The sequence below is a fragment of the Protopterus annectens genome, chromosome 11.part0 (genome assembly GCF_019279795.1).
Source record: "Protopterus annectens isolate FY-2018-M chromosome 11.part0, PAN1.0, whole genome shotgun sequence".
NCBI lineage: Eukaryota > Metazoa > Chordata > Ceratodontiformes > Protopteridae > Protopterus > Protopterus annectens.
In genome coordinates this window covers 151397806-151424323 of record NC_056745.1, presented here as the reverse complement: position 1 = coordinate 151424323, position 26518 = coordinate 151397806, and positions in this window count along the sequence as shown.

Here is a 26518-nt window from a genome sequence, read left to right as displayed (position 1 = left end):
TAGAAATTATCCTAATGGACATCAGGATAATGAGGTTATACTATAGAGACTGGGGAAGGGACTAACAAGGTTAGATTCAGCACAAAGCCACCTAGACAGCTGCCTAGAGCCTTTTGCTAGCTGGGGAGGCCTAAGAAGAAATAAAAATATTACCTGCTTTATTTTGCTGTTCTGTATGTGGGCTTCTTTTTCTTTCAGCACTGGTACCTGAAAAAAAAAAGTCTGTGCTTCTGTGATTTTGAACTCCAAAAAGTTTATCTAATTGGCTCAGAGAGAGAGACTTGCTAGAGTTCAAATCAACACAGTCTTACCATGTATATACATTGCTGCCATAATAAGGGTTCTACTGCCTTTTGAAGGGGGAGAGAGATCAAATTTTCTGCCATATGCTAAATCAACAGATTGTATAGCCATTGAATAGCTACATTCTGCTACAAGAAGAGTTCAGGAGATCGGAGGTATATGTGTGCACATGCACGTGTGAGGGTGTTTCATCACACTACCAACACCAATTATGTTGCTTTTACCTCCAAAATGCATGTTAGCAGTGAAAACCAAGCTAGATATGACTAAGGTTTACAATCAATCATTAATGCCAGTTATTAGAGTTTTGTTCAGAAAATGCATGCAAAAATCTTTGATTTTCTTTACTCATATTTATGCTCTGTCTTTTTTTAGGGGCACTAAAGATAACAATCACTAATGTGAGTCATTATAGTTTCATAGTTATTGCTATTCAGAAAAGATATTTCAAATTAATTAGTGCTATCTGGCACTGAGCTGCTGCTAAACTGTTTCCTGCAGTCAAACATGTTGTGTCTTTCGGCTTTTCCCGGTTAGGGGTCGCCACAGCGGAACTCCGGTCCGCTAATGATTGGCAATAAATTTTTATGTGCCGAGTTGCCAGCCCTGACGCACAACCTTCAATGAAGGTACGCCCATTCATGCATGTCTCCACACAGAAGATGCTCTAGCTGAGAATCAAACAGGATACAGGGTTTAAATCCTCCCACCTCCATTTGCCTACTGTTTACCTTGCGTAAGCCACTCAGACAGTACTCCTGGGTCACTTTGTTGAGTGAGTTTTTTTCTGGTTAACAAACAGATAAAAGAGAATAATATTTAAAATGTGAGTCTTTGTCTCCTCTTTATATTTGGCTTTGACCAGAACTCCTAAACAAAGAAGCTGAAAGGTATTTTTGTCCATTTCTTATAAAATGTGTGGCATTCTGGAAACTTAAATAATGACAGGCATGTGAGTATTACACTTTGTACCCTTGAGAAAATGTTTGATAATGCAAAGCATTTTGTTCTAACAGCTTGCTATGTATATAAGGGAAACATTTACAATCTGTTACTAACTTTTTGGGTCATTGCCTCTAATTTTTGAGCTAAGAAGTCAAGAGAGCAATAGGGGTCAAGTTGGTTCCATTGTGTAGTTCTGACAGCAGTGAGCTGAGATTCATTTCTGGCCCATTACTTAAAAATGCATTCATTCACTTCTCAAGCAGATATCTGAGGTGTACAATCAGACAAGTGACTGTAACTGATGTGCTGTATCTGTGTGTGCGCCCGTGTGTGTGTATGTGTGTGCACACACGCAAGTGTGTGTGCGTGTGTGTGTGTGTGTGTGTGTGTGTGTGTGTGTGTGCGCGTGCGCATGTGTGTGGGTGTGTGTTTGTGTACACACAAGTATGTATGCAAATAAATACTTAATTCCTGAAACCCTGAGCATTTATGATAGAAAGGAAGGATTTGATTGTAACAAACAAGTGCGTCATCATATGAGTTATGTTCTTTGGATTCGATCTCTGTTTTCCTTATTTTGTTGATTGTTGGCGGTCTGTTTATTATTTGGCTATGAATAAAAAGAACATCATGAAGTCTACAAGTTTAAAGTTAATATTTTAACTGTGAATGCATTTTTAATTTAACTTGTGTTTTTTCAGGCACGTGGGTATGAAAAGCACTGTGTTGTGCTATGACAGTCTGTGTATCTGGTATTTAATACCGGTGATTAAGGTTCATAGGTTCATACTAGGCTATCTGCCCTAGGGCATTTATAAGCCTAGCCAGAGTGTGTGTGGCTTTCACCACCCCTTAGGATGAGAATACTATACCCATTAGTTTGCTGTGCCTCTGTCCAGCAGTGACACAGAGATGATTCCTGGGGTAAACCTACAATCTCCCATCCACTCGTCAAGATTTCTCTTGAACAGAGTCAAGTGAGGGTCTCTGCCTCACATGGACTGGGATTCTGTTCCATAGTGTAGGGAGTCTCTGGGTGATGAATCTGTCCCTCCAGCAGTCCTATTTATATCTGTGTTGAGGTTTAAGTCTCTTGCTCTCGTGGCTCTGGTGGATTTGGATTTTTTGAGGTGGAGCATGTCCATTAATTCCGGATTGGACATGGCCTTGTATGTCAGGCACAGATCACCTCTGAGCAGATGGTATGCGACTGAATAGAGCTGGAGTTTCTTCAGTCGGGCATCGTATGACATATGTTTGAGCCCCTTTATCCTTTTGGTGAGGAACTTTTGGGGTCTTTCCAACTGCTGCAGGTGTCGGGTAAGGTACATTCCGAATGGGGCGTTGTACTCAATCATTGGTCTGATAAGTGAAGAGTACAGGGTTACAATGACCTCTCCTGATCTGGATGTGAATCCCTTCATGATCAGGTGGGCAATGTAGAAGGTCTTCCTAACCACTTTGGCAATGTGAGTGTCAAAGGAGAGGTTACTGTCAACTTGGGTCCCCAGGTCCCTGATAACTTCTTCTGTGTTTAATGGATTACCACCTATGTGGTAATTAGGGGTTACCTTGTTTTTCCCAAAGGGTATGACTATACATTTATTGCCATTTAGCTTAAGGCCATGGCTCTGGCACCAGTTATCCATTTCTATGAGACCTCTCTGGAGGATGTCTGTGTCTGATGGAGTGTCAATTATGGTGCCCAGTTTGCAGTCATCTGCAAATTTTGTCAGCCACAATCCCCCTATGTTTGCCTGCACTTCAGACAAATAAATGCCGAACAAGAGGGGGCCCAGGACTGAGCCCTGTGGGACACTGCTCGTGACCGGCTTAGAGTCTGACATGGCACCAGCAACTCTAACCCTGTGTGTTCTGTCCTTGAGCCAGTTTGCAACCCATCTTGTGACATATGGGTTTACATCTAAGCTGGTGAGCTTTTCTATGCTGCCCAAGTGTCGAACGCTTTTGCTAGGTCAAGGTAGGCTGTGTGAACTGCCTTACCCTCATCAATGGCCTTAGTGACTGTTTCGAAAAAGTCGACCAAGTTCAAGAGGCAGGATCTGCCCTTGACAAAGCCAAATTGGGTAGGATCCAGTGTCTGTAGGTCCCCAATGTCTTTATTTATGAGTTCCATTATGATCCTCTCCATAGCTTTGCAGACAAGGCTCGTCAAGCTTATGGGGCGGTAATTTCCAGGGTCCGTAGAAGCACCGCCTTTGTGCAGTGGGACCACAGTTGCCGTACGCCATTCTTTGGGTACGTATCCTGTAGTAAGGCTAAGATTAAACAGCAGCCTTATCTGTGGGTTTAGTTCCTCAGTGAGTTCATGTAGCACACAGCTGGGGACACCGTCCGATCCCATTGATGCTGTGTTTTTTGTTTTAGAGAGAGCAGCTCTCACCTGGGCATCTGAGATGTTTGGGAGGCTAGACTCTGGTGGGATAGATATTTCTCCTTTTGGGGAGGGAGGGGAGAAATTTGCACTGAACCTGTCTGCCAGTATGTTGGCAATGTCTGTGGGTTCAGTGATTTTTTTATCATTTTGGACTAATTCTGAGCATATCTGGGAGTTTCCACACAGGTTTCTAACATAGCTAAAGAAGGCCTTATGATTGTCTTTTGTGTCATTAGCGATTTTTCTCTCAAAGTTGGCATTGGATGATTTTATGAGTGATCGTAGTTTTTTGCTAGTATTGATCAGAGATGCCTTCCCTTTTAGGGATTTTGCTCTGTCATGTAGTAGCTTTCTCCTCTTGTTGTAGAGTTTGTTTATGGCTGTGGTCCACCAGACCGGACGCCTGCCTTTGGTGGAAAGGGTCTTAATTTTATTAGGGATTGCTTGATCCATACATTCCTGGAGGTGCTCGTAGAAGGCATTTGTAAGGGTTTCAGCAGCGTGGGTTGTGGTTTCCACTGGCTCAGGGGCCTTGAAGGATACCACTCCAGTCTTAAGAAGTGTGAAGTTTGCTTTTGAGAAGTTCTTCACTGTGGTCTTTTTTGCTGGGGGTGGGGGCGGGATGTGGATCTCCAGTGAGATTAATTTATGGTCTGATCTCACCAATGAGGGATATACTTCTGGTGTGGAGCATTTTGTCCCCATGTTTGTGATGATCAGGTCTAGTATATTTTCTCCTCTTGTGGGAATCGTGACTAGTTGTTCCATAGCATTTGAGTTTATGAACTCCAGGAACCTTTGGGCTAGGGTGTTGGGGCTTGAGTAATGTTCCCAGTCTATGTTTGGGTAGTTGAAGTCACCCAATATGATGGTGTTTGGAGAGACATTCATACTCTCCAGTGTCTTCAGGAAGGCTGTGTGGGATTCCTGAGTTTGAGAAGGTGGTCTGTAGCATGCTACAAACTGTAGGGCAGTTTTACCTATGGTTAATTTCACCTGGATGGTCTCCGATGCTTCGTGCGTTGCCACTAACCTGGAGGTCTGGGTATCCTTTATGAATATGGATACTCCCCCTCCTTTTGTGGTTTGGTCCGGATTTTGGGGCCGGAACGCATGATATGAGGTATAACCTGATAGTGCTGGGGTGCTCTCAGGAGCCTTGAACCAGGTTTCAGTCACAGCACAGACATCGATGTTCTCCATACTGAGGAGGGCTTCGAGGGCATGCATCTTGAGGTTTAGACTTCTGGCATTGAGCAGTATTACCCTTAGTTTTTCTCCATTTTTGTTTTCTAGGGTGGTAGGTTTATCATTTGAGCCTTGCCTAAAAAGGCACTATGGGGTGGCAAGAGCCTTTGCCAATATCCGGAAGCCCAGGGGTGACAGGTGCAAGCCGTCCCTTGCGAAGCAGCGTGGCTTGTCAAGCATGTCATCCCAGGCAGACAGACATTGGATCCCCTTAGAATGACACCAGTAATTAAGCCAATTATTAAAGCTGATCATTTTGTCTCTGTATTGTGGCATCATTCTTGGTGAGGGTAGGATGCTGCTCAGGGTCAGGGTCATACCGGCCTGGGCTACATAATCTGAGAGCTCCTCTATGTCTCTTTTCATGTAGTCCAGGGAGGTACGTCTCAGGTCGTTCACACCGGCATGGACAATGACTGAGTCATACTTGTACTTGCTGTGGAGTGACCTGAGTGCTTGTGTTATGTGGCGGATTCTAGCGCCTGACAGGCAGCTTACTGTGATCTTTTCCTTGTTCAGTCTGGTGAGTGGGACGTCAGTGTGTCTGACTAGGGTGTAACTTAAAACAGATGAATAATGCTGTGAGATGTTTTATGAGCTGCATCTTGTAGTACAGAGTTTGATTCCCTTTGCCTTTCTTTATCTACTGTGTGGCTCTAAGTCAGTTCAACAGACAGTAATCCTGGGCTGTCCCTGAAAAGAAACACTTGCATCAAGTGAGCCATTCCAGGCTGTTACAAATGTGTGCACATTTGTCTTTTAAATTGCTGTACCCTTCAAATGTCCATTAATTAGTGCTTCACTGTGCTATTTGACTATAACTCTCAGCACAGGTCTTGTAGTTGCTGCGTTGCCATTTACATTTTCAATAAATGTTAGTTTCAAGTGAAGAAGAGTTTCCTACTGCTTATGGGAAATTCTGCATTCAGTCTTAGACTGTTTTGTTTTGTTAAGCAAATAGCTATCAGCAAAGTTTGAAATAACAGTTTTAAATTATTTATTACTTATTATTTTACATTTGTTAACCGGGGGTGTCTGACTGAGCTGAAAAGGCCCTTTTTCACAACAGGCCTGGGGAGAAAAGCTCCACACAGAAAAATTACAGATACATGTAGATATTTAGACATGATCAGTATACACACAAGTTACAACAGACATGTTTTTACATTGATATGCAGCACATCAACAGTTACAGTGGAGAGAACAAACAAGAAAATATTAATTTAAAAATAAAGGTAATTAATAGATTTGTGGTGTACAGTTGAAATTTGGAACATAGGTAGAATACATACATAGTATTCAGGTACAGTACATACATTGTACATTAGCCAGTGTTTGAGAGTAAGAGCGAAAACTATTATCAAGTACTCTAGGTTTAGTATGTGTATCTTATCCGGTAGAGATAACTATTCACAGCCGAGCATAAAGACTCTGATATTTAGCCCAGTGGATGAAGCTACAAGTGGGAAGCATCACCAGACTGTGAAAAATGCCCCTGGGTGATATTATGAAACCAGAAAGGTATAAGTTCCCCAGTCTAAAAGATTATACTGTGTAGGGAAGGCTATTGGACTACAAACTGGAATAATCCTAAATAAACATTTGTCAAAACAGGAGGATAAGTAAAGTGCCCTCACTGCTGAGGTATAACTTTCCAAGCTTATATAATCAAAAGGTGGTCATCTTGTTTCATCCCCCTACCTGGGTTAAGTTCTCCAAGTCTTTTGGGTTTCTAATATTATGATGGGAACACACCCTTTCCTAAGTCAGGGTATGATTAGCATTCATGAAACTACTATTGATTCTGTATTTAATGCTAGCCAAAATCGCTATTCTCAGTGTCCACAATGTACCCAGAAATGCCTCTGTCTGTAATTCATACAGGGTTATATGTACTGGCAGCATATATAAGTACTACTTTAAATTCTTTTTATTAGATCCATTGCTCTTATTACTATTGGAACTATGTGGTATTTTTTTTCACATTGCTCAAGGATCAGCTCTGAGCCCTTTCCTATTTGCAATGGTGGTGGACAGGTTGACAGACGAGATCAGACAGGAGTCCCCGTGGACTATGATGTTTGCAAATTACATTGTGGTCTGTAGTGAGAGTAGGGAACAGGTGGAGGAGACCCTGGAGAGATGGAGATAGGCTCTAGAGAAAAGAGGAATGAAGATCAGCAGGACTAAGACGGAATATGTGTGTGTGTGTATGAGAGGGAGGACAGAGGAATGGTGAGGATGCAGGGAGTAGAGGTGGCGAAGGTGGATGAGTTTAAGTACTTGGGATGAACAGTTCAGAGTAATGGTGAGTGTGGAAGAGAGGTGAAGAAGAGAGTACAGGCAGGATGGAGTGGGTGGAGAAGAGTGTCAGGAGTGATTTGTGACTGACGAGTACCAGTAAGAGTGAAAGGGAAGGTCTACTAGAGGGTAGTGAGACCAGCTATGTTATAAAGGTTGGAGACGGTGGCATTGATAAAAAGGCAGGAGTCAGAGCTTGATGTGGCAGAGTTGAAGATGTTAAGATTTTCACTGGGTGTGACACGGATGGACAAGATTAGGAATAAGTATATTAGAGGGTCAGCCCAAGTTGGAAGGTTTGGAGACAAAGCCAGAGAGGCAAGATTACGTTGGTTTGGACATGTGCTGAGAAAGGATGCAGAGTATATTGGGAAAAAGATGCTAAGGATGAAGCTGCCGGGTAACAGGAAAAGAGGGAGGCCTAAGATAAGGTTTATGGATGTGGTGAGAGAGGACATGCAGGTAGTTGGTGTGACAGAGCAAGATGCAGAGGACAGGAAGAAATGGAAACAGTTGATCTGCTGTGGCGACCCCTAACAGGAGCAGCCGAAAGAAGAAGCTCTCACTTCTGGCAGCAAATCCTGATATTTTATGACTTTCTGTCTCTCTGTACTTAAGACACTGCAATCATTGTGTGGAAGTTTAAGTGATCAATGCTACTTTCATCTTTTTTGCATCAACTGCTATATCTGTTTTTCTCGCATTTCTAGTTTTTGAACTGTTGGTAACAGGTGATCCCATGTGACATCTACTTCTCTGTAATGCCTTGTGCTCAGCTACTTTTATATTATAGTGTTTGCACAATCCCCAGTGCAACAGTCTTGCCACATTAATTTGTGCCTTTCAGTATACAGGCTCTCTGCAATGAGTTTATCACAACCCAGCAACAAGACGTGTGACTATTTCCTGTTTTTTTTTTTTATTATTTTTTTTTTTTAACAGAACCTGCATTTGTCTCTTTTTCCCACCTTTTAATGGATTTCATAAACCAACATTTATGTAGTCTACTGAACATAGTACTTCAAGGTATTGTAGCTACTATAAATTAAAATTTAGTTTTTACTTGCATTAAATAAAATTATAAATTTATATACATCTCAGTCAAGTACTAGACAGCACCTAACAGAAATATAAATCCAGAGAAAAGTGTAATTGATATAAATGAAATCAGACAATTTGTGTACATTCTTGCTTTTGAATGAATAATGTCTGATCCTGAAAAAATATGCACAACTAAAGAAACAAAAGCACCAAAAACAAAATTAAACTAGAGATGGTTCTTGGTATGATAAATTATGTAGTCAAGTTTGGAGTACAAGATCTAGCAGAAGTTAGTATATCCCCTGAGTCATTTGCCAAAACAAATAAGTGGGTTTCTATAGAATAGCATTTGTGATGTTGCTTTCCAAAAAAAAAGAGCTGTCTGAAAGACAGGAAGACAATTTTTTTTGGTTCTCAACACTGGAAACAATTTTTTTTTAATCTACAACTTTAGGAAGACCTTTTGTGAGTGTGGAACTGCCAAGACATCAGATACCAAATGATCCAGCTATGGTTCAAAGCTTATCCTACCCATATGAAAAAGGATTGGTCAAAATGGCAATCCAATGGTAACCCAATAAGCTAAATGCTATTATTTCTGCCTTCAAATCCTGATATAGTTGATGTTCCATCCGACTCTTTATTCGGATTTGTTCATGTTTTATTGTTGATGTTCCTTACTACACTTTATTCGCATTTGTTCATGTTTTATTGTTGATATTCTTTGCTATGCTTTATTCACATTTGTTCATGTTTTATTGTTGATGTTCCTTACTACACTTTATTCACATTTATTCATGTTTTATTGTTGATGTTCCTTCCTACGCTTTATTCGCATTTGTTCATGTTTTATTGTTGATGTTCCTTCCTACACTTTATTTGCATTTGTTCATGTTTTATTGCTGATGTTCCTTCCTACATTTTATTTGCATTTGTTCATGTTTTATTGTTGATGTTTCTTACTACGCATTATTCGCATTTGTTCGTGTTTTATTGTTGATGTTCCTTACTGCACTTTATTCACATTTGTTCATGTTTTGTTGTTAATGTTCCTTAATATACTTTATTCGGATTTGTTCATGTTTTATTGTTGATGTTCCTTACTACACTTTATTTGTATTTGTTCATGTTTCATTGTTGATGTTCCTTACTACACTTTATTCACATTTGTTCATGTTTTATTGTTGATGTTCCTTCCTTTGCTTTATTTGCATTTGTTCATGTCTTATTGTTCATGTTCCTTCGTACACTTTATTTGCATTTGTTTATGTTTTATTGTTGATGTTCCTTACTACGCTTTATTTGCATTTGTTCATGTTTTATTGTTGATGTTCCTTACTACACTTTATTCACATTTGTTTATGTTTTATTGTTGATGTTCCTTCCTACGCTTTATTCACATTTGTTCAAGTTTTATTGTTGATGTTCCTTACTGCACTTTATTCATATTTGTTCGTGTTTTATTGTTGATGTTCCTTCCAACACTTTTTTCACATTTGTTCATGTTTTATTGTTGATGTTCCTTGCTATGCTTTATTTGCATTTGTTCATGTTTTATTGTTGATGTTCCTTACTATGCTTTATTCGCATTTGTTCATGTTTTATTGTTGATGTTCCTTACTACACTTTATTCGCATTTAATCATGTTTTATTGTTGATGTTCCTTCCTACACTTTATTTGCATTTGTTCATGTTTTATTGTTGATGTTCCTTACTATGCTTTATTTGCATTTGTTCATGTTTTATTGTTGAAGTTCCTTACTACACTTTATTTTCATTTGTTCATGTTTTATTGTTGATGTTCCTTTCTACGCTTTATTTGCATTTGTTCATGTTTTATTGTTGATGTTCCTTACTACACTTTATTTGCATGTGTTCAAGTTTTATTGTTGATGTTCCTTACTACGCTTTATTCGCATTTGTTCATGTTTTAATGTTGATGTTCTTTCCAACACTTTATTCACATTTGTTCATGTTTTAATGTTGATGTTCCTTACTACACTTTATTTGCATTTGTTCATGTTTTATTGTTGATGTTCCTTCCTACGCTTTATTTGCATTTGTTCATGTTTTATTGTTGATGTTCCTTACTACACTTTATTTGCATTTGTTCATATTTTATTGTTGATGTTCCTTCCTACGCTTTATTCGCATTTGTTCATGTCTTATTGTTGGTGTTCCTTACTACGCTTTATTCGCATTTGTTCATGTTTTATTGTAGATGTTCCTTCCTATGCTTTATTCACATTTGTTCATGTTTTATTGTTGATGTTCCTTACTACACTTTATTTGCATTTGTTCATGTTTTATTGTTGATGTTAATTTCTGCACTTTATTCACATTTGTTCATGTTTTATTGTTGATGCTCCTTCCTACGCTTTATTTGCATTTGTTCATGTTTTATTGTTGATGTTCCTTCCTACACTTTATTCACATTTGTTCATGTTTTATTGTTGATGTTCTTTACTACACTTTATTCATATTTGTTCATGTTTTATTGTAGATGTTCCTTCCTATGCTTTATTTGCATTTGTTCATGTTTTATTGTTGATGTTCCTTCATACACGTTATTCGCATTTTTCATGTTTTATTGTTGATGTTCCTTCCTACACTTTATTCACATTTGTTCATGTTTTATTGTTGATGTTCCTTCCTACGCTTTATTCACATTTGTTCATGTTTTATTGTTGATGTTCCTTACTGCACTTTATTCACATTTGTTCATGTTTTATTGTTGATGTTCCTTACTGCACTTTATTCACATTTGTTCATGTTTTATTGTTGATGTTCCTTACTATAGTTTATTTGCATTTGTTCATGTTTTATTGTTGATGTTCCTTACTACACTTTATTCGCATTTGTTCATGTTTTATTGTTGATGTTCCTTACTGCACTTTATTCACATTTGTTCATGTTTTATTGTTGATGTTCCTTACTATGCTTTATTTGCATTTGTTCATGTTTTATTGTTGATGTTCCTTACTACACTTTATTCGCATTTGTTCATGTTTTATTGTTGATCCTTTTTCTATCCCCAAAAATGTATATAGACCCTCCAGCTCAAGTTCCTTTTTCTCACATTCCTTGTCCCACCTTGATATTTTCTTGGTGCTGCAACTTTTATGTTTTAAATTTTGCTTTCGCACATTTATCAAGGCCAAATGTCATTCTTATGTCATCTCAGAAAGTTTTAACCATTCGTAGTTGAGCTTTCAACTCCTCATCTGATGAATTACAGTTTTAAGTGATCCACAAAACGTAGATGAGGAATCTAGCGTGGCTACTTTGTTTCACCCTCCCCTTCAGTATGGGACAGTGGTAGTACATGGGAGAATGACTCAGGGATTTACTGTCAAATGTATACATTTACTTTTATGTATTTGGCACTGTGATAAACTGATATGGGAGTTAAATAAGAAGGTGCAGGTGCTAAGGTATGTCAGCTTGTAGGGACAGGCAGTGACATCATGACTCTCACACCAGGTGTCATACACATGGGGCAAATCATTCCCGACTCGCATGTAATACGAAATGGAATGCTGGATGCTTTGATTATTCATTTGGGAGGAAATAATATTCCAATATAAAGGCTGTACAGTTGCAATACTGTGCACTGATTACTGACTGTGTTTGCGCAGTAAGTATCCCAATGCATTTTATTTGGCCTTATATTATTTCTAGAAAATTACAGAGAATGGAGAATAAGCTGAAATACAAAGGACAAGAAGAGATGGGTCTATATTGAAAGCTCGAAAGCCCTAGTAACCAAATACATAAACGTTGACACATATTCCGCGAACCGCAAATACACCAAATGCCCTGAACAGTGAAATTCAAAAGCTCGAACCATCATAGTTGTCCCACCCCACCACCTACTACATACTACCTACCCAAACAAACTAAATAAACACATAGATACACTAACCAAAACCCTACTTCTAACCCTACACTAAATCTTGCATATACCATCTATGCACTTATCTTAACCTGCAACCTAACCCTAAGGTCCATAACTATTGCACACTTACCTTAACAAACTATACCCAAACAAAATAAATAATCCACACACATACACGTAACAAAACCCTACATCTAACTCTACACTAAATCGCACATACATTACCATCTATGCACTTACCTTAACCTGCACCCTAACCCTAAGGTCCGTAACTATCGCACATTTACCTTACGGAGCTATACCACGGAAGGGCCAACCATGACGATTCAATGTTTCAGATTTCATGCTTCAGGATGATCAATAATTACGTGGTTTGATGAAGATGTGTTGGCGTTTACATATTTGGGTAAGTGCGTCTTCGAGGATGTAATGGGGAACCAAAGAAACATGAATAACAACTTAAAGTGTTGAGAGAATACAAGGTGTCAGCAGTTAAACACAACCAGCTGATGGATAAAAAGCCTGAGGTGTTTTCCTGTGATAAACTGTGTCTCAGGCAGGGCCATTTCAATACTAATATAGGCCCTGGCAGGCTAATATGAATAAAAAAGAGGAAGAGCTAGAGAGATATGAACAGTTACAAAGACAGGAAATAAAAGGGGAGAACACTTACCACTGCTTGACAAGCAGCTTGGTAAGTGTTAATGAGGAAGAGGTAAAATATTAGTACCCCAGAAGTTTGTTGGGTGGTGAGGCATAAAACTGGCCAGCAAGGAGACTGGTAAGGCACAGGCTCTGCTGGAAACTGAAATGGACATGTGACTACAGTGCTTGTGGAGAGAATTTGTGCATTAGGGAAGGCAGACTGGGCCAGGTATAAGAGAGGTCTAAAAGTTTAAGGCCTGGCCATAAACTGGAGACACATCTCCTAAAACAAGGTGGTCAGATCCTAATGACAATTCTAATGAAAGCTATAGGAATCTGGAGATAGAAATGGAGTAATGAAAATTCTAAAGTGAAGGCCTAAATATAAACATGGTGAAAATTAACAATTTTATGAGGTTCAAATTGATTTGGAAATCACTGATGTGAATAATATATCAATGAAAATAATAAAATGATAAAGTCAGTGGAGTTTTATATCAATTATAATAAGTGCATCTGTTCCTGAGTCAGTTAGCCATTTAATAAGATGTAAAAAATTCCACATTGATTCATATTAGCAGGTCAGTTTTACCACACATTATGAACAAATATCTGCATTTAACTGCCAAATAGTAGAATCACAGACAGATGATATTGTGCAGTCAGAGTTATGATGAATGAAGACAAAGTCATTATTCCACATTTGTAAGTAATTAAATGCTTTCAGCATGTCTTTGCATGACAGTTAGATATGGAAAAGTACAAAATATTACTGAAGAGACATTGTATATTGCCCAAGCATGAAAAAGGAATTGAGCAGGTGCTTGCTACATATTCTACTTGTATTTAGAAAAGACATTCAAAGCCAAGGGAGCATATGCTTTTATATGCTGCTCCAAGCAGGACATGGCAGTTCTGATCTAACCATGAGGAACATAGTCTACCACTGCTGGCTATTGCAACACTGTAGTCTAAAGTTTATAAAGTATTTTCATTTATTTGGGGTTTTACATATGCTATGTCCAGTCCACCCAGAGTCATAACTAATGTGAGGCAAAGGGAGCAGCCAGGAAGACATTTTTTTTGGTCCTCAACTTTGGAAACACATTTTTTAAAATCTTCAGCTTTAGGAAGACTTTTTTTTGTCCCAGGGATGGCCCAACATATCAGAAGACCAAACTATGGCTCGAAGTTCACCCTACCCTTACAGGATTGACCAAAATGGTAACTCAATCAGCTAAGTGCTTGCTTAATAAGACAAATGCTAAGAAGAAAAACATGTTACCTAATTTATTAAAATACAGGAATACTCCACTTAAAGCAGGGACACTTGTTAGCAATTATAGGGTACAACAAAAGCATCTGTTTCTAACAAGTGTGTGACCCAATAAAAGATAAAAATTAAAACATGATTCCAAGCAGCTGGACCAATGGTGGCATAAACACCCACTCAAGGCATCCTAATAACTTCTGTAACATAAACAGAGCATGTAGGAAGGATAGATATGTATCACAGAGACTTCCCCCTTCATTGGAATCACCTTCTTCACCATGTAAAATGAAACACTTCTCTTACATTATTAAGATGCACTATGGATGAATGGATGGGAAACTGCAAATTCTTCCATGGAGTAGTACCCTTGTCCTCATCACTCATGCAAAGAGGTAACGTAAAAGTTCTGCCTGCTATAGGTTATTGGTATTTATACGGCAATGGCTAAAAAACTTCATGGGAATGCATGGTAATGTTTCTAAAGGTCCTACAGGGTCAATTGCCAAGTAAGGAACTAAGAAACTATACAACTAAGTCTTCTAGGCAATGCTGAATATCTGCTGAGCCATGGTTGATAACCTCCACCCATTCCCTATAAGCGCATGCACAGTATGCCTTCAAATATCCCCAGTGCCTCAGAAAGAGCATCATGGAATGCATCTTTGTGCAACTAAAGATGCATTTCCACTGTCTACAAAGCTCTGGTGGCAAGCAACAAAACACACCCATGAGAGCCTCTCAGAAGTGTGCTGCCTGCTGAAACATGCACAACATGACTCTGGCAAACTCAGAAATAGGACTAGAAAATGACAGTGTCATGTAGGTTGAGGACCAATGACTCACACCACCCCCATGTCCACCTGATGGTGCACCACATCAAGGGCGCCCGCAGGCAGGTGCAAGGGGGTGCACTTGCACCCCCCTGGAACTGGCTGGCCGAGAAATTAATTTTATTTTAATTTATAAAAAAAAAGCTTTGTCTTTTTTAAAGGTGTTTCTCTTTACGAATGCCATTTACATCCTGTCAAGCTGCACAGACGCAACAGGTGTTTGCGACCCGTTTTTGTCTTCCGTGCATAAGCGCTGAAACCATAGCACTTTTCAGCTGCAAAGACCGGTTGTAGGACCCAACAGTCATGCGTGTGTCGCATGAATTTTAAATATAAACGTGCGCGCAGTGCGCGGGAAGGGAATCACATAATTTCTGCCAAAGAGTCACTCACAGTTTGATACCTTTCGTCAGTTCTGCAACTCTGTGATTTCACACTTAAATGGGGTTTTTACTCCTCCACCGAACTTACTGCAGAATGAAATATTTGAGCAAGCTCTTGGTAACTTTGGGCAAGTCAGCATTATACAGTTTTTCTGTATAAATAAATAACCGGCCTCCTTACTACCAGTAATGTACTAGGAATGCTAGCTTTGGTCGTTTTGTGTGGTAATTACAGTTTTGTCTATGTGACAGGCAATGCGTTTACTGTGTTACCACTATTACTTTGATGAAATAGTTTGTTAAATGGCAAGCAGGTAGAGTCCATGAGTTAATGTGACTAAAATAACCTTATACTAGTGAATTTGTGAACATGGAAGGTAAAGCGGAGGATACTGGGATGCTAAGAAATAAAATGTTTATGAGTGATTGAGCAGCAGATAAACGAATACATTCTAGTGTTCATTGTGTTCTCTTTGTGTTTGGGGTTTTTGGAAGGTGCAGTAGACTATATTACGCTAAATCATTGGTTTACTTTGCGAAACTGTCCCTGAATGTGCATCAGTATTGCGTTTTGTCCGTTATAACATTTTTGATGAAATAATGTGGTTTGCAGTCCGTCCCTAAATCCTACCACATATCACACTAACGCACTTCTCATTAGTCAAAAATGCGTATCACCAAAAGTATCTTGTCCTTTTAACTTTATGAGTGAATAGTATCAGGGTTTAAAAGGTGGCCCTGATTTGGGCCTTTGTCTCTGATTCTTGAGGTGAGAGAGCAGGACCCATGGTTGGAGCTGTGTCTGTGTTTATTTTAGTATGAAGGGAGAAAATTTCCTGGGGAGAAGAGCGAAGCAATTTAAATCATAACATACTACTGAAATTTTCTGAAGTTTGTGTGCTAATTTGCTTGCTGTTAATGTTATGCCTTAATTAACGTTATATTGGTGCAAAATGGATGCATATTCATTTTAAAAGTCTATCAGGTGATTTGTTTGCATTTAAAGACATTTCTTGAGCTTTATCAATGTGTGCACCTATGAGCAGTTGTTATGGTCTTACTTTTTCCCTGTACGTTGGCGTTTTTCTTTAAGTGCTTTTTATAAAAGAAATGTTTTGAAAACTGTGATTCACGAGCTATTAAATTAATTTAAGGAGTTGTTAATTTGTTTTGTGCTGTGCAGGACATTGTGTATGCTTCTTATATGTTGAAATTGTTCACTTTTGTGTTTTGTGATGGGGAAAGTTACTGCACATATGCACTTTAGTTTGTTCTAAATATGTGTGTCACTATTGATGTTAAGAAGTTGAGACTAGATGAAACACAAGAAAATTCTGTAAAATAGTAGAATAGAATTCCAGAACTAGTGAAGCCCTGAAACAAGAGTGTGACATCCTAAAATGATCACACATTGGGCATGTGTTTTGTGAGATCCATAGGTACTGTCCTAGCACTGATCCCCTCCCCACACCTATTGTAAGTGTAAAATGGCTGTAAAATATCATTCATTTTGTAATGTGTAATTCACTGAGGTGTTTAAGAATTAAAGGCTGTATATTATGTTTTATAGTGCATAATGAGCTTTATAGTGTGGGTTGCATGATAGAATCATGCATGCATTACTGTTAATATTTACATTTGGTAAGCAGCGGAGTGGACTGAATTTTGGAGGACATTATGCCTGCAACTGTTTGCCTTGTATTAAGTATGTGTTCATTATAGTATATTCATGCAGGCATGGAATGTGGGGTAATTTCAGAGACTGGTTTCTGTCTCTCTTTTTTGTAACCAATAATTGCAAACAGCTGATGATGAATTATTAGGATTTGATACTTGCCTGACACTGGGTGCTGTCTAGGCAGTGGAAGAAAGCTTAGGTGTACTTCCTCTCCTTTTCTATAGGGGACTAATCTTAAATCCTTGGCTGTTTTTTAAAAACGAGTCCAGCTTTTGTTTTTTGGTTTGGGGGGGGGGGTAGATAAATGGAACTCCACACAGGTGAGTTCTGTGAAAACGTAAAGTGCAAAAATGAATGCATTTATAATCTTGAAGTAAAGTGAACAAAATCAAAGTCAGGTGCCATAAATCACCACTGTATTTAAAGTCCTTCAGCTCATGTTTTTGACACGGCACAATACATGAACACCAACTACCCTTATTTCATTTGCAGGACTCTCTTCTGTGGATGCCCCACTTCGTAAGTGGGACAAAAGACTAGCAGTATCCAGCCTCAGTGAAGAGATCAAATTACTTCCAGAAGTAATTTCAAGTCTGAACCAAGGGTAACGCTACAAAAACTCTCTTCTGCCAAATTTAGTATAGGACTATTCCAAAAGAAGTCTTTGCTGAGGGAAAATTTTACATCGCTTTCCCATTTCCGCATCTGCTGATGGGTCTCATTTAGCAGACATTGGCATCAAAGTAATTCATTCATGGAACCTATTCTGACAGACTAGTCACTCTTTACAAAAAATATCCTGCTACATCTATATATACTACCAGGGACTCTGTTACATTAGAAAAAGGTGAATTGTCATAAGTTTTATGTACTGTTTAATATTTTGGGGATAAAAGGAATTAAGATCTAGTAAAATAACTTTTGGTGGACTACAAAAGGTATCAAATGATGTGACTATTACTCTGCTGATTCAGAAGGACCTCCTTTATAGGAAGCTAGTTTGTTACAAAATCAAATTGTCTCTCTAGTGGTAGAAGTTACCAGCTGAAATAAAAGAAAGCATAATGGCACAACAATCATCCCTGATACTGGAATGCATAGGAAAACACCAATTACATTCAATGGCTTTCTTTAATCTAAAATATTTTTAACTTTATTTTTAAGTTGATAGTAAAGTAGGCAATTAGCTGTTGAATTTGAAGGAAAGTAAGCTTTAATTAGGAAACCTGTTCAGGCAGGTTTAATATGTGGTTTGTTGGCATCCCTGAACCATTGGATAACACTAACTCTCCTCACGAGATGGCTCAGGATTTTTTTGAAAGTTTAGATAATAGATATAAACCAAGACGACATGCTGAATAATGCTGGAGGGATAGATTCCTGTCCCAGAGACTTCCTATACTCTGGAACAAGCTACCTATCTATATCAAACAAAGCTCCTCATTAGCACTCTTCAAGAAAAATCTTGATGACTGGATGGGAAATGGGCAAATCATCTCTGTGGCTCTGCTCGACAGGGGGACAGGAAAATAATTTTCTTGGGTGGTGAAAGCCAGGGCACCTTTTTGGCTAGGCTTGTATAGGCCCTAGGGTTGATAGCCTAGTACTTGCCTAAGAACCTAAGTATGTTTATCCTGGTTGTAGAAAGTCAGTGGACTTTGATGGGCTCTCCTCAAACGGGTAGTGTTTGTGACAGATGCTGACACTCGTCTCTGCTCCTACTTCTGTCTGCTGTCACACTAAAAAGTTTAGTAACTCCCTCCGTGACTTAACCTGTTTGGATGTGCTTGAAATATCCTAAACTCTGCGGGTTAACATGCGGTTGTGTATGCCATCATGCTAAACAGCCACAGGAGCAGGGATTGGGGGAGCAGTGTCCCCACCTTGGAATGGATGTTTTGATATTGAGATTCAAACATAGTTGAGTTAAAACTAGTTTCCCTTGCATTCTTCCTTACTTTAGGTACATACAGTTCCATGATCATAAAGTAACACTCAGCAGTGTGTTTTAAGAACTTCTTAATCCTGTAACACATAGCCCAGCAGTGGTTATCTGCTCTGATGGCCAGTAAGAATTAATAGTTTGATTAAGCTTGGTGTTTTGATATAAACTGAAATACAGAGAAAGAAAACTTGCAGACCAAATGCATTGCTAAGAACTTCCCATTTTGATATAAGTTGTCACTTTAGTAGACCAGAGTTCAGGTGGAAGTGTGATTGCTGCAGATTTCTGCCCCATATTCCTACTGAGCTTTTCTCCCCGGGCTTCCACTGAAAGAGATTTTGCACAGTTGGACTATCCCGGTTAACAAATGCCAAATAAATAAAAAGGATTGAAGTTGCTAAATAATAACAGACATTTGAGTTTTAGATGTCATGTCCTTTAGAAAAATGCATACTAACACACATCCTGTTATTCTACTATTATTATGTTCATTAGAGCAATATTTATAATCCGTCCCTATTTATTTTAGGCTTTGTCCAGATTTCTTGCAGTAAGAGGTTGAGATGTGCATGTGTGAGAGTGAAATGCCCTATTTAGAGTTAGCAGGTGGAATTTATTTTCACATACAATTTCAAGGAATTGTGAGCTTCAAGGGAAGAGATGTTTACTGTTCATGCGAAGTCTGCTTAAAATGTGCAACTGTTTTGTTTAGCAAATGGTATCACTGTTGTGGTATAGAATTTCAAAACTGTCTTAGTAGCACAGCAGGTAGCATGCTTGCATCTTGATGTAGAGGGCTGTAGGTTCTACTCCCACCACATGTAGATTTGTATTTTAAGGGGTGGAGTGCTGCAGTCCTGAGTATGTCCTCCTTTGGATGAGATGCCTAGTAACTATGAACCTGTGTTTCCTCTTGCCACTTATTCCTATTGCAATATACAAGCTTAGCATTTTTTTTTTAAATGTAACATAGGCAAGTTATTGTTTAAGGGCAGTAGGCACTGAATTTGTAGATGAAACACTGAAATATAAAGCTGTTTTCTAGCAACAACCTTTCCATTAGTTTCATATCTCTTTAATGTGAAATTATTCAGATGACTTTTACTTCTGCAGAGATTGTGCATATTGACTGATATTGGTAGATTGCAATGATAGACGTTTAAGTGGCCTTTTATGGTTGAAATGTTCTGAATTGGGCAATTTGTCATTATTGGTTCATATGTTTTGTTTCATTGCTTAATGGAAAAAATGTTCAAAACTATAAAACACACTCAAGTGGTGCTGTATTAACAAGGGATATAATTCAGTTATTGTATATTATAATTAATACAATCAGGAAGGTGAATCAAAGCAGTTATGCATGGTTCTGAAATGTGTGCAAGGGGCCTATGATTTGAAAACAGTCCAAATGTAAACTTAACTGCCATTGGCCAGATGCATTTTCTTTGAATGTGAGTTTAAATGCTGTTTCAGTGCATGCAAGTTTCAAAGGTAGGGAAGTTTTAATGCTAAGTCTGTTTTCATTGTAAGACTATTGCTTTGTTTAAGTTTAGCAAATGTCTATCAGTGTTTGTGCTATAAAACAGGAGGTTACTAAGCTATTGGCCCTGAGGCCCTAAAATTTGAAATAAAAGTTGAAAATTAAAACCATCTGTAATCATTGTAGAAGTAATGCATAAAACAGTATGCACACAGAGTTTTGAACAGTGTTTATGGCAACCGGGGAGAAATAGCCAAGTAATGGGATACTGGAATGGCTGTGTGTGTGTGTTGGGGGGGGGGATTTGAAGGGGGTGGGGTTGGGGGCGGTGCTTTGACGTGGGTGGGGTTGGGGCGGTGCTTCGGGTTTGCACCCCCCTGCAAAAAATCCTGCGGGCTCCCTTGCACCACATATATGGGATACCATAACAATATAAAATTAAATTTTGCAGAGCAAATGATTAGTAAAGCAATAGCTGACTGGTGACAAAAAACTAAGTTTGAAATGTTGTCATTTAGTGAAATGTCAGAGTATGTTTTCATCACTTCTCAAGTTAAAAGCACATGAGGGTGGCTGTAAGAGAACTGAAAGGCACACCCTGGCCTGCACTTAAACATTTCCCAACTGAAGTATCAGCCTAAAGAACATTGCTCCAGCCTCCACTGGAGGTAAAAGCCCTGCCGGAGTGTGCCTGTTACCATGCAAATAACCAATTAGATATGCAACACAGACTCAGCTGGCTGAATCTTGAGTAGGGCAACATATCTTGCCAGCTGTGGAAATAGTGGCTGAGCCCATGCATGCACATGGTGAAGGGGATGCAACAGCCATCCCCAAGCCTGCTCTAGTATGACACCATTATCACCCATGGCAAATATGGACACATTAACCCCACATCTGATGTCATTGTCAGGATCTGTAAGATAGTACAGGCATCAATATGAGCATAAATATAACTCACCCCACTCACATATGTTCAGGTAACATAAAAATATATACCTGTCTGGAAAGATGTTTGGGCCATCACAGGTGCACATCTGATGTCCCACAATGCGCCTTCACCCAGAATCTCTGTGAAAGAGTGAAGTAGTGGTAATTAAACATCCAGGAAGGCATGATAACACCTACATTATGTAAAGCCAATACTGTACTGAATCATGGCACATTTGCTCAATTTACCTCTCTACATGGAGGAGATCCTACCTCCAGCTTACTTGGTACACTGCTATGGACATATCTAAGCATTCCATGGCAATTTTTCTTCCTCCATTAACAGTATATCCTGGGGGGAGGGGATAGGCCTATAGCCAAGGGCAGCCTGCAGCAGCTGTGCTCTATTTTTGGCCTTGTCCCATTTCTATTGCCTTTTGACAGCATTTTTCACTATGCAGTGATGACTGCCCACTCCATTCATAATGTCAGTAGTGTCTATGCTGTACCTGTGTCTCTCCTTACAATTCCAGCCCCATCGCATCAGAATTGGTCATCAGCCTGAGGTTCTCCAGGAGGATCTCTAACTCTTGCACCGTATAATTTATTTTCCTTTTCTTTGCAGCCACTTGAAAAATACACATACAATACACGGGACAAAAATGCATTGCTCAGTTAAGTGACATAGCAGGCATACTATAAAACAGTGCTGCAGATATTTAAGTAGTATACAGTGATATTGACTGTGTAGGGCTGCCTAATGATTCAAACACAAAGCATAGCATGGTACTATGTATTACACAGGCAGTGCAACAATTGGAGCAGATATGAACAACCATGTTAATGAGATTTAAAACAAGCTGGTATCTGTGCATAAACAGGGAATGACATGGCACCAACATCTTTGTCAATTGAAAAACATGTGCACAGTGTACAGGATGTGGCATGCAGGGGTGAAGTGCATGCCGTGCTAGCAGTGAACACAGCCATGCTTGCAGTGCATCAGGACCACTTTATTTATTTGCCATTATGTATTTTAAAAACAGTGTTTATTATGCATCATGTTCCTTTCCACCCACAATGTCGCTGATTGCTGTGACAGTAAGGAGGCCTACCAGGAGTGGAAGCAGTGCCTCGTCTATCCACATGATACATATTGCTTGCATGCATAAAAAGTACATATGTATATAAATAGATAAATAATAGATAGCTCAATAGATACACAGATAGATAGATAGATAGATAGATAGATAGATAGATAGATAGATAGATAGATAGATACATGGATAGACAGATAGACAGATAGATAGACAGACAGATATTACAGTCCACAAGTAGCCATCACATCTGATAACTGCAATATGAACAGCGCTAAGTAAACATCATTAACCTGAGAATCAGGACAACATCAGTACAAACAGACACCCTGCATCTGCCCAACTGGGCAACTTCAATTCAATATTTTTGTATACAGTGCACATATCTTACCTGATCACTGTCATGTCTGCATTTCTGAACAACTATGTATTTTCCAATACTATATAGTTTTACGTTTTCTTTTGTATCCTGTGTGTTCCATTTCCTCCTTAGCATATATGCTGTATTTGTTATGTATATATTACTTGGAGTTTTCACCCCTAAAAGGGCGTAATTAACATGAGCTTGGGAAAAGATGACTGGCCCTATTGCTTCCCAACCTTATCTTCATACCTGTGCACCACATACATGTATAGAGTACCAGTCTTGTCCTGCAGTACCACTTACAAGTATAGAGCACCAGTCTTGTCCTGCAGTACCACTTACATGTATAGAGCACCAGTCGTGTGCAGCAGTGCCACTTACATTGTTAGAGCATCAGTCTTGTGCAGCAGTGCCACTTACATGTATAGAGCACCAGTCTTGTCCTGCAGTACCACTTACACGTATAGAGCAAAAGTCTTGTGCAGCAGTACCACTTACACATATAGAGTACCAGTCTTGTCTTGCAGTACCACTTACACATATAGGTTACCTGTTTTGTGCAGCAGTACTACTTACATGTACAGAGCATCAGTCTTGTCCTGCAATACCACCTACACGTATGATGCACCAGTCCTGTGCTGCAGTACCACTTACACATACAGAGCACCAGTCTTGTGCAGCAGTGCCACTTACATGTATAAAGCACCAGTCTTGTGCAGCAGTGGAGTACTCCCTTCACTGCGGTGCTCTATGATTCTGTTGTGGGACCTCATCAATGTTGATGGAGGTTGGTGCATGATTCCTAAACATATATCTGTGAGTGATAGCACACCAGCCAACCCCTTATGATTGGTATACATTCTGAACTGCACAGTACAATTCCCACCGTACATGATGATATATCATGTTTATGAAATTTGTGGCCCTTCATAACACTTATCTTTAGGTCATGACACATCAAGACATAAAACTTATGTTCTGGTATCTACTTCTCTGGAGTAAAAGCCAATACCAAGGGGTTCTGGCTGACTAAGTTTGCAGATGACTACAAGCAAGGAGCACTCATTGAATCCACAAATGACTAAGCCATCATGCAGTAAGGTTTGTCTCACATAAATAACTGGTGCCAAAATGATGGAATGAAACTAAATGCCAAAAAAATGCATTATTGTATCCTTTGGAAAGTCACTTACCTCAGGATAAGGATTCTACCACATCAGCAAGATGACCCTAACCACTGAACCAAGACAGAGAAACTTATGTGGACAGTGACCTAACTTTTGACCAAAATGTATCCATTGTACTAAGAAAGTCATTCTGTATTGCACAGTTTATGAAGAAAGAACTGTGTCTAGATCTAAGGATGTCTTTGTCCCTCTTTGCTCAGCTCTCATTAAATAATCATTAAGTATATTGCTCCCTTTGGCATGTGACCAGGGCCATTAATAAGGGCAAATCTGTGAATGGATACACACTAGCAAAGTGGGTGTCTCCACATCAACCAACAGACCTGTTACCAGTGGGATGCCACAAGAGTTAGCAGTGCTGCGCCCCCTACTGTTTGGTATATACTTCTCAGAGGTTCAGATCAAAACTAAGGGGTTGTGGCTGACCAAGTTTGGAGACAACTGCAAACTAGGTGCAATCATTGAATCCCCAAATGATGTCAGTATACTCCAGGAGGGTCTCATGCAGACCAACAACTGGTGTATTAGTCACTCTCAAACTGAATGCAAAGAAATGCATAATCATTCCCTTTGGCACAATGTCCCTTCAGCTATCAAATCAACAACAATACCCTAAGTACCCATGAAGTGGTAAGGGACCTTGGCTCACAAGTTGACTGCAACCTTAACTTCGACCACCATATCTACTGTAGTAAGGAAGGCTTTCTATGTAGCACACTTGATTAGTAAAGACATCACCTCGAGAGCAAAAGAGGTTATAACCCCTCTATACTCGGCACTCATCCATCCCATAATTGAGTATAATGCTCTGTTTGGCATGTACCGCACAAAGCAGCAACTGGAGAGACTTCAGAGGCTTCTAACAAAGAAGATCAAGGGGCTCCAGCATGTGCCTTACACAGACTGACTAAAGTGCCTGTCAGTGTACTCTGTGTCATACAAACTTCTTAGGGGAGACTTATGCCTGGCCTAGAGAGCAATCTAAGACCCAAACCTAATGAACTTGCTGCATATCAGTAAATAAAACAGGACTAGGGCTACCCATTCCAGGGACCTAAATATGTCCTGTAACTTAAATAGAACATGCTGGAGGGACAGATTTATCTCCCAGTGACTGCCACATCTTTGGAACAGGCTATCAATTCATGTGAAACAGAGCACCTCTATGACACTGTTCAAGAGGAGTCTGGATGAGTGGATGGGGCACAGTAAATTCTTACTGGGGATAGTGCCCACAACCCTCCTGAACATGGGCAGTCATCACTAAATACAGTCTTGGGTATTGACTAGCATTTGCATGGTATTATATTGGGCTGAAATGTCTAGGCTTAAAATGACCTCACGGTCGAAAGCCTAGTAATCTCCTATGATCCTATGTGTTTGCCTATACACATGTAACAACTGAAAAACCCACAGTGATACCTTACTAAAAGGATATAAGGTCTAAACAATATGTCCTATATGCACCAATTCCAAGCCCTGTCACTATGCTCAATATCCTACAGAGACTTCTATGAGGTGACCTGTGTTTAGCATACAAGGCATCCTCCAACCCAGTATTGATGGAATTACTGCACATCAGTAAGTCAAATGGCATCAGAAATACTTGATCTAGGAATGTAAACCTCTTCTGCAATATCAACAGAATGGTTTGGAAGGACAGGTATATCTCACAGAGGATAGCACTGTAGGGAACAAACTCCCCATCCACATAAAACAAAGTTCATCCCTGTCAAAATTCAAGCACAACTTGTATCTATGGATGGGAAACAGAAACTTTATCACAGGACTGTCCCCTGTATTACTAATGGACAGAGGCAGCTCCTAAATGCTCTATCCCATGCATTGATCACCTCAAATTATCTATGGATTGATCCCAGTTATTCTCATTAGGGGCATATATAATTATCAACCATGGGATGGATAAGGCCAGTCTAACACCAAATAGAATAGGTTAATTCAAGCACAAAAAAGGAAGTTGTCCAACAAAATGCTCAAAGTAATCAGGAACCACTGAGACACAGCAGGGTAAAATCATGAAAAGGCTTTAATACACTTTCAGTAAAAACAAATAAATAAAACAGAGGTAAGTGTTTTCACGATAACAATCACTTCATCAGACCATAGAAATATTTTCAAATCAAGAAACATATTTAAAATAAAAATACAAAAATAACTAGCCTATCAAATCTTCACATCCGTAATAAGAACCAATCATTACTACAATATTAAACTGGAAAACCAATCAGCATGGCAGTATCTGCACCCCATTCAAAACTAAGAATTTATACTAAAGGAGGCCCTGTGATCATAGAACTAACCAGCATGGGATGCTCACTATTTAGATGACCAATTAGCATGTAACACCCCCCCATTCAAAACCAATCACTACTAGGAGGTAGAGCAGAGACCATCCCCCCATTTAAAAATAAGTACTTGAACTAAGAAAGCACCACATGGCCAAAGAACTGATCAGCATATGATAAACACTGTTTCAGATTGTAGAATTTAATAGTCAATAGGCATGTAGTACACACCGCCAATTTAAGGCTAGAAGCTTATACTAAAAAGA